A 17,982-nucleotide genomic window follows, 5' to 3' on the forward strand; every position below is an offset into this window, starting at 1 on the left:
CCATGTTTGGGAACAGTCCACCACCTGCCCGATACGCAAACAAAAAGGCCACTGGAAGTAACAGTATCCCCAATCTTGAAGGGGACTTGGGGCTCCCAAACCAATGATGGCCGAGATGACTAAAGACTGATGGAACACAGGACCCTCCCTGGCTCCCACAGGACACCTGGTCATTTCTCTGAAGGAACCTCGGGTAACCCTTGACAAGGCAGGAAAGTTATTTTTTTTTATTGAATGTGGGGACTGCCTACACAGTGCTGACTAACTTCCCTGGTCCTCCCAATCCTGTGTAATAATGGGGATCAATAGAAAACTCCAAAGTGCTTACTAGAAAATTTATTTTTGCACATCCGTTTCTGCTGGTGGCTGAGCGCCGCATCCCCTGGTTGGGAAGGGACTTACTTGCTCACCAAATTCCAGGCAATAATCCAATTCAGAGACCCTAACATAAAAGACACCCACCAAAAAAAAAAAAAAAAAGACTACACTTAGGTTTGGAAGCCTGCCTCATTTTCAAGCCAGAGGAGGTCTCACTCCCATCCTGAGGAAAAACAAAACTCTGTTTTACAAATCTAGTCTTTACAGGACCAGTAGTGTGGCTCTAGAAATAATACAAAGCCCACCAATCGTTTTACCACTCACCAAACCTCCCCTACTATCTTAAGAGTCAAGTTTCCAGAAAAGATTTTTTTCTGGCCTTAAGGCAACAAAGTCTTTCTAGGAGAAACTTGCCTTCCTATGCCTTTGAGATACAAATATTCTACCTCCAGGAACTACCAGGAACTCTGATCTCACCACCTTTTTTAAAAAATGCAAGTCTCAAGAAAGGAGGAATAATTAATTTTAAACTTAACTTGTTAAGGACAAATTAATATTTTGTCTCTTTTTCTTAAATACTGGTAAAAAGGTTTAGCCATCTAGATGGGCAACTGTGACTTGCTCTATCTGGTAAAAACCCAATTTAAATCCAATCTCTTTTGTAGCTAATTGATTTTACTTTGTTGTATCTGTTTCATGGCTAAAATTTTGAAATAAAAGGTCTCTGTTTTGTATGTTTGTATGTCATAAATTATGACACTGACAAAATTAAATGGTGAGAGAGCTCTATTTAGTTGGCTTAAAGGAAATTAAGTGCTTATATAAATACTCAAAAATATAAAGGAAACTGGCCAAAATGAATTTCAGGTTCACATTATCTAAAAATATTCAGTACTGGTATTGGTACTGAAGCTAGCTAGCTTAAGCCTGTTGTTTTAATCAATATAAACATGTCTTTAGAGCCATCAGTGTTAAGTGTAACACTTCTGTTGAGCCTAGGCTCACTGGAGGTCAGATATGACTACTTTATCTGTTACAAATTTGTCAATAAGAAAAGTAACTCAAGGTAAAAATAAAAACGTTCAAGAAAAGAAAATAAGAACTTTGAGGCAAACTCTATAGGAGTAATTTTATTTTTAAAATGTGTATCTAAAGTTGTCTCTCCAAATTTTGGTACTTAAAACTTGAAACTAAGTTAAAAACTTCACTATCTGTGTCATTTATAAAATATTAAAACATTAATGGCTGGGCAGGTCTAAGTTTATCTACCTTTGCCTTCTTAGGAAAACAAACTAAAGCATAAGTTTTCCAATCAAAAAGGAAAAAAAAAAAAACGCTGATATGACAACCAACTTACAATTGCTTACTTCTTGGTTTTTGCCAGAGTTTTAAGGTTTTTAAGGATTAAAATTATAATATATGTAAATAAAGCTACTAAAATAATAATGGAAACACCTCCATATCCAGTGGGAAAGTAAGATGTATGCTTCTGGTATAACAGTTTCATGAAAAAGAAATGCTGAAAAAAAAGAGTTTCATGCATAATTGGGATTTTAAGTACTCAACAAATTCTAAGAGTTCTTTGTAGCTTTAGCTAAATTTGAGATACTTTAAAGGAACCCTGAGGCATCTTAGATATTAAATTAACTAGAATTACTTGGTATGTTAAGTTAAATGTAATCAATCATGATTTTAATAATTGTAAACAAGTCATTATTAATTACAGGTGTTTAACCATGCCTTTAAAGTCTTTTGTCCTTATAGACAGTTGAACTGCTGTTACAAAGGTGCTTCCTCTTTAAAAAGATTCACAGAAAGTCTATGAAAACAGAGGGTAAAAACCACATACACCACCATCTCATCTAAGCTGAGGACATAAAATACTATGGGACTTAACAATTTTATACTAATAGACTCTGTCCCCACATTGTAGTCATAAATTATCTCTTCCATGGGTCCAGATGACTGCTTCCTTGTTAAAATTCATCTGCTCCCAGATCTTTCATTGCGTTTTTAAGATATTTCTATATGTGTGGCACTCCCCAAAGCGAGGGCCCAAAGACAAGTGTAACCTAGGGAAAATTCGCCCCCTATGAGGGCTTATCCTTTTATCAATAATGTGTGGCATGGAAAAACCTGTACATTAAGACATTTGATCTCTACGAAAATGAATATATATATATATATTTATACACATATACATACATATATATTTTCATGTATGACTGAAGCATTGTGCTATACATCAGAAATTGACACAACATTGTAAACTGACTATACCTCAATTTAAAAAATAAAATTTAATTTAAAAAGACATTTGGTCTCATTTACAGTTAACAGTCATAATCCTACTCTTTCTACTTAAAATGTTTTCTCTTTAACCTCTTGATAAAGTTTGTGTCTTCCAGGTTACAACAGTCTCACATCAGGTGATGGCTAAGCAGATTCCAGCCCATACAGCCCTAGGGTGTAAAAACAACAGGCTGTCCTGCCCCTGGGGCCCCTAGATTAGGGATTCAGAGATTTTTACGCCCTGATAGGCAGGGTCAATGCCCCTACTCAGCCAGGAAGTAGTTTCAGAAGACCATCACCCCTCTGTAACCCATTAAGTTTATGGGGTAAAATCTCTGAGTGGGGAATGAGACAGGAAGGAAGGGGGCAGGGCACAGCCATTCAAGGAATGACATAGCAGTTAACTAGATTCAACCCGCAGTAGGCCTTGAGGATTAAGATGGCAGGAGATTTGACTTCTAGTAGACCTTGAGCTTCATTATAGGCTCATTGTAATATATTAGCATGATAAGTAACATGCTCACAGGTGCCATGACAGTTTCAAAGCTAACCATAAAAGGTCAACGAGTGCACAGGGGCTCAATTCTTGGTATTCCCAGCCCCTTCCCCAGGGTAGTCGGAATGGTCCTCCCACTTGTTAGTATATGAAGCTACCGAGCCCATAAAAACTAGCAACACCATGCCTTGTGGCCGCCCTTTTTGCTCCCTCATCTTCAGAGAAGGCCTGCACTCTGTCTATGGAGTGTATCTACTTTTACCCTAACCTGAGCATCCAACCCTCACAAGTCGTGGCCTTTCTCTTGCCTTCTGAAACAGCCTACACTTTATGCACTATGTGTCTAAATAAATCTACCCTTAATCAAAAAAAAAAAAAAGATAAACAATGAGGTCCTACTATATAGTACAGGGAACTGTATTCAGTACCTTGTAAGAGTCTATAATGAAAAAAAATGAAAATGAATATATATATATATACACCTGAATCACTTTGCTGTTGAGATATTAACATAGCATTGTAAATCAGTTATACTTCAATAAATAGAATAAGATAATTTTAAAAAGAAGACGATTTGAACAGACTAATTGCTAGAATTGAAATGGAATCTGTAATAATAATAACAGCAATAATAAACTCCCTGCAAAGGAAAGTCCAGGGCCAGATGGCATCACTGGGGAATTCTAACAAATACATGAAGAGGTACTCGCACCAATCCATCTCAAACTCCTCCAAAAGACTGAAGAGGATGGAACACTCCTAAACACATTCTATGAAGCCACCATTACCCTGATACCAAAACAAGACAAAGACACTATCAAAAAGAAAATTCCAGGCCAATATCTTTGATGAATATAGATGCAAAAATTCACAAGAAAGTATTTGCAAAGTGAAACCAACAACATACACACAAAAACCATACGACTTGATCAAGCTGGATTCATCCCAGAGCCACAAGGATGGTTCAACATGTGCAAATCAATGTGATACACCACATTAACTGAAGAAAGAGGAAAAAAAAATGATCATATCAATAGATGGAGAAAAAGCATTTGATAAAATTCAACATCTATTCATGATAAAAACTCTTACCAAAGTGTGTATAGAGGCAACATATCTCAACCTAATAAAAGCCATTTATGACAAACCTACAGACAACATAATACTTAATGGCAAAAAGTTGAAAGCCATTCCACTAACATCTGGAACAAGACAAGGATGAACACTCTCACCACTTCTATTTAACATAGTATTGGAAATCCTAGCTGCAGAAATCAGAGAAGAAATAAAAGGGATCCAGATTGGACAGGCAGAGGTAAAATTGTCACTCTATGAAGATGACATAATACTATAAATAGAAAACACCGAAGACTCCACACAAAACCTACCAGAGCTGATAAACGAATTTAGCAAGTTAGCAGGATACCAGATGAACAGAAATCAGCTGCATTTCTTTACACTAACAATGAAATATCAGAAAGGGAAAGCAAAAAAAAAAAAAAAAAATCCCTTTTAAAATCACATAAAAAAGAAGTACTCAGGAATATACCTGACCAAGGAAGTGAAAGACTTAGATGCTGAGAACTATAAAACCCTGACGAAGGAAATTAAAGGTGATTTAGGGAACTGGAAAGATACCTCATGTTTCTCTGACTGGAATAATTAATATTGTCATAATGGCCATAGTACCTAAAGCAATCTGTATATTTAATGTGATCCCTATCAAATTACCCAGGACATGTTTCACAGGACTAGAACAAATAATCTTACAATTAAATGGAACCACAGAAGACGCAGAATTGTCAAAGCAATACTGAGGAAAAAATAACTAAGCTGGAGGAATAACCCCGAGACTTCAGACAATGCTACACAGCCACAGTAAGTAATCAATACAGCATGGTATAGGCACAAAAACAGCCACGTGGATCAATGGAACAGATCAGAGAGCACAGAAGTACAACCCATACACCTATGGTCAATTAATCTTTGACAAAGGAGGCAAGATATACAACAGGGAAAAGACAGTCTCTTAGGTAAGTGGTGCTGGGAAAGCTGGACAGCTGCATGTAAATCAGCGATGTTAGAACACTCCCTCACACCATACACAAAAACAACTCAAAATGGCTTAAAAGAAACTATAAACAAAACAAGAAGACTGACTGTGAGAAAATGTCTGCAAATAAGGTGACTGACAAGGGCTTAATTTCCAAAATACACAAACAGCACATGCGACTCAATAACAGAAAAACAAACAATCCCATGAAAAAATCGGCAGACAACCTAAACAAACATTTCTCCAAAGAAGACAAACAAATGGCCAATGGGAGCATGAAAAAAAAAAAAAAAACACTCAACATCATTGATTATCAGAGAAATGCAAATCAAAACTACAATGAGGTATCACCTCACAGGGTCAGAATGGCCATCGTTAAAAAGTCGACAAATGATAAATATCACAGGGGGTGTGGAGAAAAGGGAACCCCTCCTACCTACACTGTTGGTGGGACCATAAATTAGTGCAGCCACTATGGAAAACAGTTATGGGGGTTCCTTAAAAAACTAAAGTTGCCATATGATCCAGCAATCCCACTCCTATTTGGCATATATTCAGACAAAACTAATTCAAAAAGATACATGCACCCCAACGTTCATAGCAGCACTATTTACAATACCCAAGACACAGAAGCAACTTAAATGTCCATCAAGAGATAAGTGGATAAAGAAGATGTGACATAAATATATCATATCTCATTATATATTATATATTATGTATATTATTATATTATATATTATAATGGATATTATATATAATGGAATATTACTTAGCCATAAAGAGAAAGACAATGCCATTGGCAGCAACATGGATGGACCTGGAGATTATCATATTAAGTAAGCCAGATAGACAAAAACCATATGGTATCACTTATACATGGAATCTAAAATATACAAATGAACTTATTTATAAAACAAGAACAGACTCACAGACATAGAAAATAAACTTATGGTTACCAAAGGGGAAAGCAGGTGAGGGGTTGATAAATCAGGAGCTTGGGATTAGCCTATATACAAAACAGATAAACAACAAGGTCCTACTGTATAGCACAGGGAAGTATATTCAATATCCTGTAATAACTATCATGGAAAAGAACATGAAAAGGAATGAATATTTTATATCTATCTATCTATCTATCTATCTATCTATCTATCTATCTATCTATCTGTCTCTATCTCACTTTGCTTTACACCAGAAACAACACAACATTTTGAATCAACTATACTTCAATTTAAAATTTTAAAAAATCAAGAAAAAAACAAACTACCCCCATCAAACTACCAACAGGTCTGTCTTCCCAACACTGGTGTTTTCCATGTCCCAAATGCAACTTCAAACCACACGAATTAACTCTGATTTGCAATACCACCAAATCATTTCAGAGAAACAAATTTTCCTTTTTACGAGCCAGTGTTTTATCAGGTTTGGTATACTGTAATCAGGTTCATGTCCTGTAGTGATTCGAGATGTCATAAACCACTTACATCATAAACCACTTACAACCTTAAAATATTCATTTAAAAATTTTTTAGCCTTCTTTTAGAATTCTTAATTAACACACATTCATTCTTTTTGGACTTTTCCCCCACTTAACTTCTATATACATTTTTAGGAATATAGTACGTACAAATATATGAGACTATTTGTGATTTATTGCTGTTTTCGAGGTGATGTTAAATGAAGGAGGTGTTTTCCTCCTATTCTATGGGGAAAAGTTTGCTGATGATCTATTAATGTAAGCAAACTGTATGGGCTATTTTATCCTCTGTAAGAGAGCTGACTTGACTAAGCCACGCATTAGTCACGTTGCAACCTGGGGGAGAAGGAACGTGGATGCTGGAGCCAACAGACTTGGGTTTGAATCCTGGCTGCACAGCTACTCCTGAGTGATCTGAGCCACTTACAAAACCTCTCAGTCTTAGTCTCCTTGTCAATGGAACTAGGGATAACATTATTTTGTAGGATTTAAGAGTTAATATGGTATTGCATGTGAAGAACAGGTTACTTGGAACTACTCAGTAAGTATTGGTATTTGCTTCCCCTTTTGCTTATCTGTTTCATAAACCTGGGCTTTTCAAACCTTCCCATTATTTCTTTTGTTAGCCACAAGTTAGAATCACAAATTGCAGTTAAACATACTAATAGTCCATTTCCTGAAAACAAATGTCTAATTTCAGCCAGCGTCAAATCCAGTAGAACATTTCTCCTACTTTTTTCCCCAGCACCAAACTTTGTTTCATATCCTCCACAGCACACCAATATCCCAGGAATGTAAAAGCATCCATCTAGAAGCCAATTCCTTTTCTCCCAAATCAAGGAGATGCAAAAGCAGTGAAGAGAAGACTTGCACAACTTAACCATGGCACTTGGTCACCTGTAACAACCAGCTCCCGTTTCAAATTCAGCCTCCCCTGCCCTCAGCTGTAGCTCTCAAATACCAACAGATTCGTGGTTAGGACTTCAAAATATGAATTTGGGGGGCATAGAAACATTTAGTTCAACTTACCTGCATTCACCTGGATCCCTCTGTCTCACCGTCATCATCACAGTACTTTCAAAACCATCACTGGAGAGTAGGGTAACGAGGATGGGAATGGTCCAGGACACATCTCTCATATTCCAGGAGCTCACAGCCTAGTGGAGAGCAAGATTGGGTATTCATATCAACAGCTACCGTTTATTGAGCACTTACTTTATGGTACCCATAGGCACTGCTTTAAATGACAACCCTGCACCAACTTAATCCTCAAGATACCTCTGAGATGATCACTGCCATTTTACAAATGAGGAAACTGAGGCACAGAGGGTTTAAGAAGCTTGCATGGACCTCAAACTTACAAGCTTTTGCATAGCAAAGGAAACCATAAATAAAACGAAAGAAGAACCTACAGTGAGAAAATATTTGAAAATGATGTGACCACTAATGGCTTAATTTCCAAAATATACAAACAGCACATACAACTCAGTAACAAAAAAACAATCCAATCAAAAAATGGGCAGAAGATCTAAACAAACATTTCTCCAAAGACGACATCCAGATGGCCAAGAAGCACATGAAAAGATGCTCAACATCATTAATTATCAGAGAAAAGCAAATCAAAACTACAATGAGGGTCAGAATGGACATCATTAAAAATATCTACAAATGATAAATGCTGGAAAGGGTGTGGAGAAAAGGGAACCCTCCTACACTGTTGGTGGGAACATAAATTGGTGCTGCCACTATGGAAAACAGTATGCAAGTTCTCCTTAAGAAACTAAAGATAGAGTTACCATATGATCCAGCAATCCCACTCCTGGGCATATATTTGGAGAAAACTCTTAATTCAAAAAGATACATGCACCCCAATGTTCACAGCAGCACTATTTACAATAGCCAAGACATGGAAGCAACCTAGATGTCTGTTGACAGATGAATGGATAAAGAAAATGTGGCATATACACACATACACAATGGAACACTATTCAGCCATATGAAAAATGCTACTTGCAGCAACATTGGGTGTATCTAGAGATTATCATATTAAGTGAAGTAAGCCAGAAAGAGAAAGACAAATACCACATATCACTCATATATGGAATCTTAAAAAAATGACCCAAATGAACTTATTTACAAACAGAAACAGACTCACAGACATAGAAAACAAACTTATGTATGGTTACGGGGGGGGGGGGAGGATGAGGGGAGGGATAAATTGGGAGTTTGGGATTAGCTTTAAAAAAAAAAAAAAGGAGCTTGCAGTCACAGACGTTGAAAATGATAAAGCTGGGATTCAAACCTTGGTCCGTCTTTGCTCTTCCTGCAACACTAAGGAGCGTAGAGGCTGCAATATCGACTTCTTGGCTTCAGAGCCTGGCTCCACAGGATGCTGAGCAAGTTCCTCTATCACTCTGAGTCTCTGTTTCTTCATTTGTGAAATGGGCCTGATTGCCACCACGTGGAATTGCTGCGGGGATTAAACGCTACAGGTGAATGTGCTTAGTGATTATCAAAGGACTGCAGAGCACGCGGGGACTTCTTTCTGCCCCAGCAGTAAGTGCTTTCGGAGTTCTAAGAGCAGACCTCACGCTTGGTTGAGCTGAAGGAAGGAAAGCCTGGGGGTGGAGGGAGAGGGTTTCTGCAGGAGGCAAAGCCCGAGTTCTTAGAGGAAGGGTGGTCAGGGAGAAGAGCTCCCAGGGAGGGGAGAGCAGTCACTGTTGCTCTGCCCCGGTGTCAGTGCCCAACAAGTGTGCAGCCCGGGGCCAGAGGCTGGGCTTGGTGGGCACACACCTGTTGGGCATGTGCGCTCGGGGAGGTCGGGCAGCAACTGGCCCTAGATGGAGGGCAAGCCCGGGCCTATGTTCCCCGCACCGCAGATGCCAGGAGCTCATTAAAGAGGAGGGAAAGAGCAATTACCTGCAAACTTCAGAAAGTAAAAGACCATGAGGAGCGGGGGCAGGAGAGTTAGTTCTCTACCTGGGGCGGGGGCAGGGCAGTGTGCCTGGGAAGGCGGAGGGGATGAAAAGATGATGGAGACAGCTTCCGGGGTCACTGGCTGAGGTCAGGTCAGGGCCAGTGAATCAACTAGGGTGGCCCAGAAGGGCTGGGGAGAGCGGCTTAGGCTTGATGTGACCTTTCAAGGGGAGCCCTGCTGAGCTCTGGAGCAAGGCGGGGGCAGACCTCACAGGGCGGAAGTGCTGCTAGTGACTGAACCCGTGGGGCTTGAGCGGGGAGAAAGGAACACCAGGGCGGTGCTGTCAAATAGAAATATTATGCCAACCCCCTGTGTAATTTAAAATTGTCTCCTAGTCCATTAGAAACAGTAAAAAGAGGTGCAACTAACTCTGTTAATATGTTTAACCCAATATATCAGAAATATTTATCATTTCAACATGTAATATCAAGCAACGTAAACATCGCTGCCGAGATCACTCACATTTTTCTTGTGCTAAGTCGGGAGATCTGCGTGTATCTCACGCAGGCCATCCGGATTCAGACCAGCCGCATTCCGGGTCACAGGTGGCTTGTGGCTGCCGTATGGGACAACGCAGGTCCAGCCCGAGAAAAAGTTTCGGTGAAGTTGACGGCAGATGTACCCCTTCCCAGGCTTCCACCTCGTCCCCTTTTGAGCACTGCCACCAGCTCGGGCCTCGGGCCGTGCTGTCCTGTGACCGCGGGGCGCGAGCAGGGAAGGGCCCGGCCGGCCCCCGCTCTGCTCTGCGGAGCCCTGGCCTGGGCTCCACTGCACGCCCCACGTCCAACATGAGCCTGGGCCTTCTCAGGGCTAGTCCAAGCGAAAGAAGCTGTTTTTAGAAAACTACCTTCTCCCTAAACCGAAGTGTTCCCGTCTTCCGAGGGCCGGGTGGACGGAGGAAGTGCGTGCTGAGCCCGTGGTAGCTGCTCTCCCGCGGTCAACTCTCGCGTGAAGACGGCATTAGAAATTTAATCTGGGAGCTACAGCTGAGGGCAGGGGCGGTTGAATTTGAAACAGGAGCTTCTTGTTACAGGTACCCAGGTGTCACGGATAAGTTTTCCTCTGCTTTCTAGCGCCTTCTCTTAGCTGCTGCATCTCCTTGATTTGGGGGAAAAGGAAGTAGCTTCCAGACGGATTCTTTCATTTTACCTGGGATATGCGTGTGCTGTGAGGGTGTGAAACAAATTTTGGTGCTAGACAACCCTGGATTTGAGTTTCAACCTTACAACCCTGAGAGAGTTGGGTCATCTTCCTGCCTCTCAGTTTCCCTGTCTGTGAAGTGGGAACAGGAATACATATGATTTGAGGATTTATTCAAAGGATAAAATGGGAGAATGTGTGTGAAGCTCTTCACCTGGGACATGCGAGCTCAAGAGAAGGGAAATGATTTATGGGTTCTGATTACTGTCATGACCATTATTATTCATGGAGCAGGGCCTGGGTTGTGTTGAGTTTGTGGTTTGGGTCAGGAGAAGGAAAATGGGGAAAGGAGAGGCACACAGGGATGTCTCCTTACCAAAGCAAGTCTGAAAGGGGGTCTCTGAGGGATGAAGGTGGAGCCAGATAGGTAGGGCCTGAGCTGCGGAGGCCCAGAGGGCCTGTCCAGGACCAGTGGGCACGCAGCTCTCCAGCCATAACTGTGAACTCTGTCTGGGGGTCATGTTCTTTCCCACAGGTTTCCAGCTCCACCTCCCATGTCCAGAGTTACCCAAACATTTTCCAAACCAGTCTGACCCCTTTCTAATGTGTTCCAGATGCATCTGCAAGAAATTGGAGAAATACAGAGCCAAGTGGGAAGTTGCACATTGACACCACCATGCTGAGCCCCAAAGATTTTGCCCCATGAGTGCCCAGTTCCAGGGGATGAGTTGCCTTCATTCCTCCTCCTCCCTCATCTACCTCTGAAGGCATCTTCCACAGCCCCTTCCCAAGGGCAGAATTTAGCGTGTGTGTAGGTTCTTGGTGAGGGAGGGGGTTTGTCTCAGGAATGTACAGTGACACTCATACCCATCAGGAGGGCTTTGGTTTACTTAATTTTTGAATATTTATTGAGCACCTACTATGATTTGCTTTGTGTATTCTTTTTTTTAATTGAAATAAAACTGACATATAATATTGTATTCACTTGAAGTGTACTGTGTATTTTCTTAATGATTAAATATTTATAATAACAGTTTTGATCTCACAAACTCCCTGAAAAGGTCTAAGGGACCTCCCAGGAGGGAGTCCAGGGATCACACTTTGGGAACTACTTCTCTAAAGGAAAACTGCATGGGGCCATGAGAGCTTAAAACAAGGCAACCCGACCCAGGTTAGGGGACAGAAGACTAGATTAAAAAGGAGGACATTCGAAGATGTTTAAGATGTGGGCAAAGTATGTATAAAGGCCCAGTGGTGAGGGAGAGCATGGTACCCTAGAGGAACTAGAAGAAGCACTGATGAATCCTCTGCCTGGGGCATACTGGGGCAGCTGCAAGTCTTCCCACCCCTTAAATTTGTGCCACTAAAAATTTATTGAGATGCTGTGACATGTCAAGTACAGAGCTCATCTCTTCCCTCTTGGAGCTGACGGTCTGGAAGACGTCAGACGGGGAAGTTGGGTTTGACAAGTGTGCAGGCAGGAGGGGCACAAATGTCAGATTTGGAAGGCCAAGGTGGCGAGGAGGTTTCAGTTCAGTCTGGAATGGTGAGTAGGGGTGATCCAGGCAAGGGGAGTGATGTGTGTACCAAGCTGAAGGACAGGAAGGCTCAAAGGTCTGGAAGCAAGAGACAGCACAGGCTTTGGCGGGCATGGGAAGGGTGTGTCATGGGGCAGGGGGAGGCTGGGAAGGGCGATCACCATCCACTGCAGAGTGTGGACCAGACCAGTTGGCTCTGAGCTCTAAACCCAGTGTGGTTTCTTGTTGAGATCACAGGCTGGATTCTAAGCCATGACTCCGTATCTTGTGGGCAGGTCACTTCACCTCTTTGGGCCACCTTAGAGAGGCTATACTGGTTGGAGTTTAAGAACACAGACACTGGAGTCTATCTGCCTGGGCTCAGATCCCAGCTCTGCTATAAACTACCTGTGTATCCTTGGATCAGTCACTCAATCTCTGTGACTCAGCTTCCTCCTCTCTATAATAGGAATAATACTAGTACCTACCACATACGATTATTGTAGGGAATCAATGAGTTACATGTACAGTTATAGGACTGAAGTATTATTATTGACCAACTCCTCACCCCAAGAAGGATGCTCATCCCAACTTACCCACTTCAGATGATGCTGTAGGAGGCATGGGGTCTTACCATTTGCAGCAGCCCTGGAGGTTTATCTGGCTCAAAGTCCCATGTGATTCAGGTGACCGCCAGTGTCCCTGTCCACCTGAGCATCCTGGACAAGTGGCTACTCAGGCTATGCTCATGCACGCCCTATGATTCTTGGTGAAGAAACCAGGGGGGAAAAGATAAAAGTCAGGAAAGTGCAAATCTAACATCTGTACCCCTTTCTTCCACTTTAGGGAAAGTGATGCAAGCATGTTTCAACTGATAAAGAGAAGACCTTCCTACAGTTCTCGACTCTCTTTGTTCTCTAAAGTACACTGCTGAGCAAGAGCCTGAGCAGCTCAGCAACGGGAATGGAATAAACTGGAAGGCCAGCCATAACACAGTCCAGCTTCAAAAAAGGGAACCACCACCAGATGGAAGGTAAGTAACGCAGATGCGGTGGTCAAGCTCAGTTGCTCTAAATGATTCTGGTCCTGTAGCTTCAGAGCACACAGCTGACACTGACGGTGCAGAGGGCTGACCCCTCCTAACTCCGCCTGCCACTGGGCTGAGGCCCAGGATGGACTTAGCCTTTCCAAATCCAGTAAAACTTGCTTCTGTGGGATTTGCAAAAGGGGGCCCCTTGCCAGACTTTTGGCCATGTTGCTCACCCAACTCACTTTTCCCTGAGCAGGTTTGGCCAACTTGTGGAATGAGGGGCCAGGCCTCTTCTTACTGGCCTTCTGGGATGCTTTTAGTCCTCCATCTGCCCTGAGGATGCTGCTTCCTGCCTCCCTGCATAGAGTGACCCACCTTCCATGGCTTCTTTCCTTGGTCATCCCCACAGATTTATTTCCAAGGACCACCCTGCTATGTGGTGGGAAGAATGCCTACTGTGCTTTCCTGAGGCCTGTTTCACTACAACACTGAGCACAGGTGCAGACAGAACAGCTTGGCAAAGAAGAAGGTTGGGCGTCTGGAGCTGGATTGCATAAGTTTGAATCCTGCCTTCATCAGTTAACAGCTTAGCAATTGGGGTGAGTGACCTACCCAGAATATGCTCATCTGAAAAGTGGGACAGTACGACCTACCCAGTGGGTCGTTAAGAAGGTTAAAAGCAACTGGAATAGTAGGTCCTCAATAGATATTTGCAAGGGCTGCTGCTTGTCAGGCAGCGTGCTCAACCCACTGTGTATGTCAGGGTCTCACAGAGGCTCGTAATAGCCTGATGAGGGCGCCACTGCAGTTGTTCCCATTTGTAGGTGTCAGGTCAATTGCCTAAGGTCACAGAGCCAGGAAGGTCCATATCCAACTCCAAATGATTCCAAAGCCCATGCTCTCAAGTGGTTTCCATGTTGCCTTCAGCAATAAATGGTTCCCAGTCCTCACATTGCTACTTTCTGGCTGGGGGCCCTTGGTTAAGCTGGGTCCTTCATCTGAGCCCCAGTTTCCTCTATTAAAAGATAATACAAAGCCTGAGATGTGCAGTGGAGAAGAATGTGACCATGAGGTTGGACTTCCGCTGAGACCTGGGCGTGGCTCTCCTGCTCATTCTTGGAGAAACTTTGACCAAGTCATTTCACTGTTCTCCGCCTCTGTCTCCTCCACCTGTAAGAATGAAATAATTTGCCTTGATGGCTTCTGAGGCTCCTCCTTTATTGGACACTCTGGGCTGCTTCTAGGGAAGCTGAAAGCGGCAGAGCACACAAGGATCAGACCTTACAAGGCAGCCAGGGGCCTCCACCCCTGGGCTTGCTGGAAGTTGGCACTGGAATCACAGGATGAGCCTTCTCTGGAAGCTGTACCTGACTGAGGGGCCTTTCAAGTGTTGAAGAGTGAGGGCACCAGAATTCAGCCCGCCTGGGACTGAGTCCTGGCTTTGTCTCTTACTTGCTGTGTATGCAACCTTGTTGGATGAGTCTCTTACTCTAAACTTGTTTCCCCATCGTTAAAATGGGGGTAGTAAAGCCTCCTTCATAGAACGGCTGAGGGAAATGAGGTCCTTTGTGTAATGTGCATATCACTGATCACAAGTACAGCATGTAAGGTGCTGACCATGGCCCTCTTCCTTGTGCCTGACCCAGTTTATGCCCTAGTCTCCTTGAGGGCAGGTACCTGTCTACCATAACCTGTACCCCCAGGGCCTAGCACAGCAACTGCCCGCGCTCATCACTTGCCTCTGACACAGGGAATAAGGTCCCTCCTGTTACAGCTGAGGAGTCTGAGGCCCAGAGAGAGGACAGCCTGTGCCCAAACAGCCAGCTGTTGGAGAAAGCAGTACAGGAACCCCAGCTTCGGGATTTGAGCCAATGGTGCATCCACAGCAGTGCACAAAACCTTGAATTTTGTCAAGACAGTCACCTGAAGGTTTTGCTGGTCCTTGAAATGTCATCGCTTAGTGCTGTGGAGTCAGGGTTGGGGACAGAATGCCTTTGGGTCTTCCCTGGACCTTGGGAGCTGGTAAACACTTCTATAAAACTGATTTTGGGAGGTCCTCACAGCCTGGAAGTATACAGAGGGGGACTCTGGGGGTACAAACTGGGTAATTTTATGCTTGCACATTTATAGGACGGGGCTTGCCAAGGAGATGCGGAGCTGGTGCCAGTGTCGCCTGAGAGGTGACCTTGCTAATAGTTTTTCAGTGACTCAAGCAAGTCCAAAAGCTCGCAGAAGTCCATGAGCCCTCCTGTCTACCTAACCACCCTGGCATTTCCAAGCTAAGCACTCCTGCTGAAAGCAGGAGGTGGGTTTTCACAGGTCCAGAGTTGCTTCAAGTTGAGCAGGAAACATTTTTCATGAGCCCTGTATTATGAGGTGTGGTGACCTCTTGTAATGAAAACTGGTCCTCCCGCTAGGAACCTTGCTTCACTCCAAAGGACAGCAGGCAGTGATGGACGTGTGTGACTTGGGGAGATAATGGGACTAAAAAGATGCTCATAAATGTTTGTCAGATGGCCAAATGGATGTGCAGAGAGCACCCCTCTGGTTTGGAGGGGTGGAGGTGCTGGAAGCCGGAGCAGCCCCTGGCCTGTGGGCAGAGAAGCGGCAGACTCACTAGTAGTTACCTTCAGGGTGAGTCTTTTGAAATACATAGTCTCAGAGAGCGGGCTTCTAAGGTTTCCTGTCTCCATCCCCACCCTCTCCCCTGAGTTCCAGACTCTTAGATCCAACTCCCTATTTGACATTTTTTTCTTGGGCGTCTTAAGGAGACGTTCTCTACTTTACCCAACTCCTGTGCAAACTGTAACTCCCAGTCCTCTCTGTCCCGGCAATGGTATCACCAACTGTCTAGTTTAAGCCAGACATCCAGTCCCCACCCTAACTTTTCCTTTTCCCCACATCCAATGCAGCACTAAGTTCTGTGTAAGTTCTGTGGGCTTCACCTCCAAAGTATATGTTGACTCTACCCAGGATATGCATTTGCACACCACTACTTTGGTCTGAGCATCTTCATCTCTCTCCCAGGCTCTGGAAGAGTCAGCCACCCTCTGCTTCCAGTCTTGTTCCTGTGGGGTCAGAGTGAACAGGTCCTGTCTGTCTTATCTCATCAGCCTCCCCTCCTTCCATGCCCACTTGCCCCAGCAAAGGCTGGTTTTCTGAATCTTCCTGCCTCAGGATCTTTGTACTTGCTATTTCTATTGCATGCAATTGTCTTTCCTCATGGCCCTTCACAAGCTATGGTTTATAGCTTGGGGGCCTTGGGGTCTCAATTCAAATCACATCTCTCCGGTGACGCCTTCCCTGACCCTGGCTGTCAGTGCCTCCCCTGCATCTCACCCCAATGGTGTCCTCTCCGTGTCTTGCTTAGTCTGTAATCACTTTATTTTCCTGTTTAGTCTGCCTTCTAGAACAGCAAGCCTTTTCAGTAAAGGGCCAGAGAGAAAATATTGTAAGCTCTGTGGCCATACGGTTTCTGTCACAAGGAGTCAACTCTGCCACCTCAGGGTGAAAGAGTGCAGTTAGACGATACGGAAGTAAATGGACGTGGCTGTGCTCCAACACTTTGTCTACGACACTGAGATTTGAAATTTATATAATTTTCACGTGTCATGAAATATTCTCCTTTTGATTTAAAAAAATCTTCAAAAATTACAAAAACTATTCTTAGCTCCTGGATCTTACAGAAACATGCAGTGGTACAGATCTGGCCTGCAGGTTTAGTTTGCCAACCTCTGTTTTAGAATGTAGGCTCCATGAGGCCAGGGTCCTGTCTGTCTTGTCCATCACAGTATCCCAGCTGTGTAACAGTTCTTGGCACGCAAAAGATGCTCACTAAATATATGGGAATAAATGAAGGAAGAGCAGGCTTTATCTGGAGTGAAGTAGACATACCTCAAACGTGGGACCATCATGTTTCTGAAAACAAGGAGTAAAGGAACAAGGATGAAAAAGAAGGACAATCACGAGACAGGCATCTGAAGACCTGGCAACAGGAATCTCTGGCCATCAAGTCCACCCTTCTGCCTCTGGCCTAGACAACAGCCGATCATCCATGATCTGTACTTTGTAGGTCCAGAGATTCCTCCAAATCAAGCAAGAAGCCATTGAGCCCTGTGAACAATCCTCTGAACTCAGCCAGGCTGTTAGAATTCTAACCCGTGGAAATGTCATGGAAATTTTGTCCTGGCACAGGGAGTTTTACCATCTGAATAAATTAATATTTATGTGCTTGTATGAGGGAAGTTATTCTTGATCTTTAAAAATGAGAATCAATCTTTCAACCCAACCCGGCATGTGTACCTTTTAGTTCTCACCTTGCCCAATGACTCAGAATAAATATTTCTCTGGTTTGTTTTCTAATAGCATTTGTCCCCCCTGCCATAGCTTTGAGATAAATCCTTTCCTTAATAACACTCTCCGAGAGAAAATATTTGGCTCTCTCCTCCATAATTTTTGATGCAACCTGTTTATTGCCTTGTGGTCATCCCACTGGCGGTCATTTGATGCTTTGGATGGCCAAACGAGGCCCCGTTTGGGCTGTGTCTCTGGACACCAGTAGAAACATTTGGAAAGTTTAAAGAAAACTCACAGAGTTGGTTGCACTGGGGAAAAAATAACTATAACTATAACTATAAAAATAACCTCATACTAAAATCCTGAATGAGTTAAAGATTTAAACA

The sequence above is a fragment of the Camelus ferus genome, chromosome 17 (genome assembly GCF_009834535.1).
Source record: "Camelus ferus isolate YT-003-E chromosome 17, BCGSAC_Cfer_1.0, whole genome shotgun sequence".
In the NCBI taxonomy this organism is placed as follows: Eukaryota; Metazoa; Chordata; class Mammalia; order Artiodactyla; family Camelidae; genus Camelus; species Camelus ferus.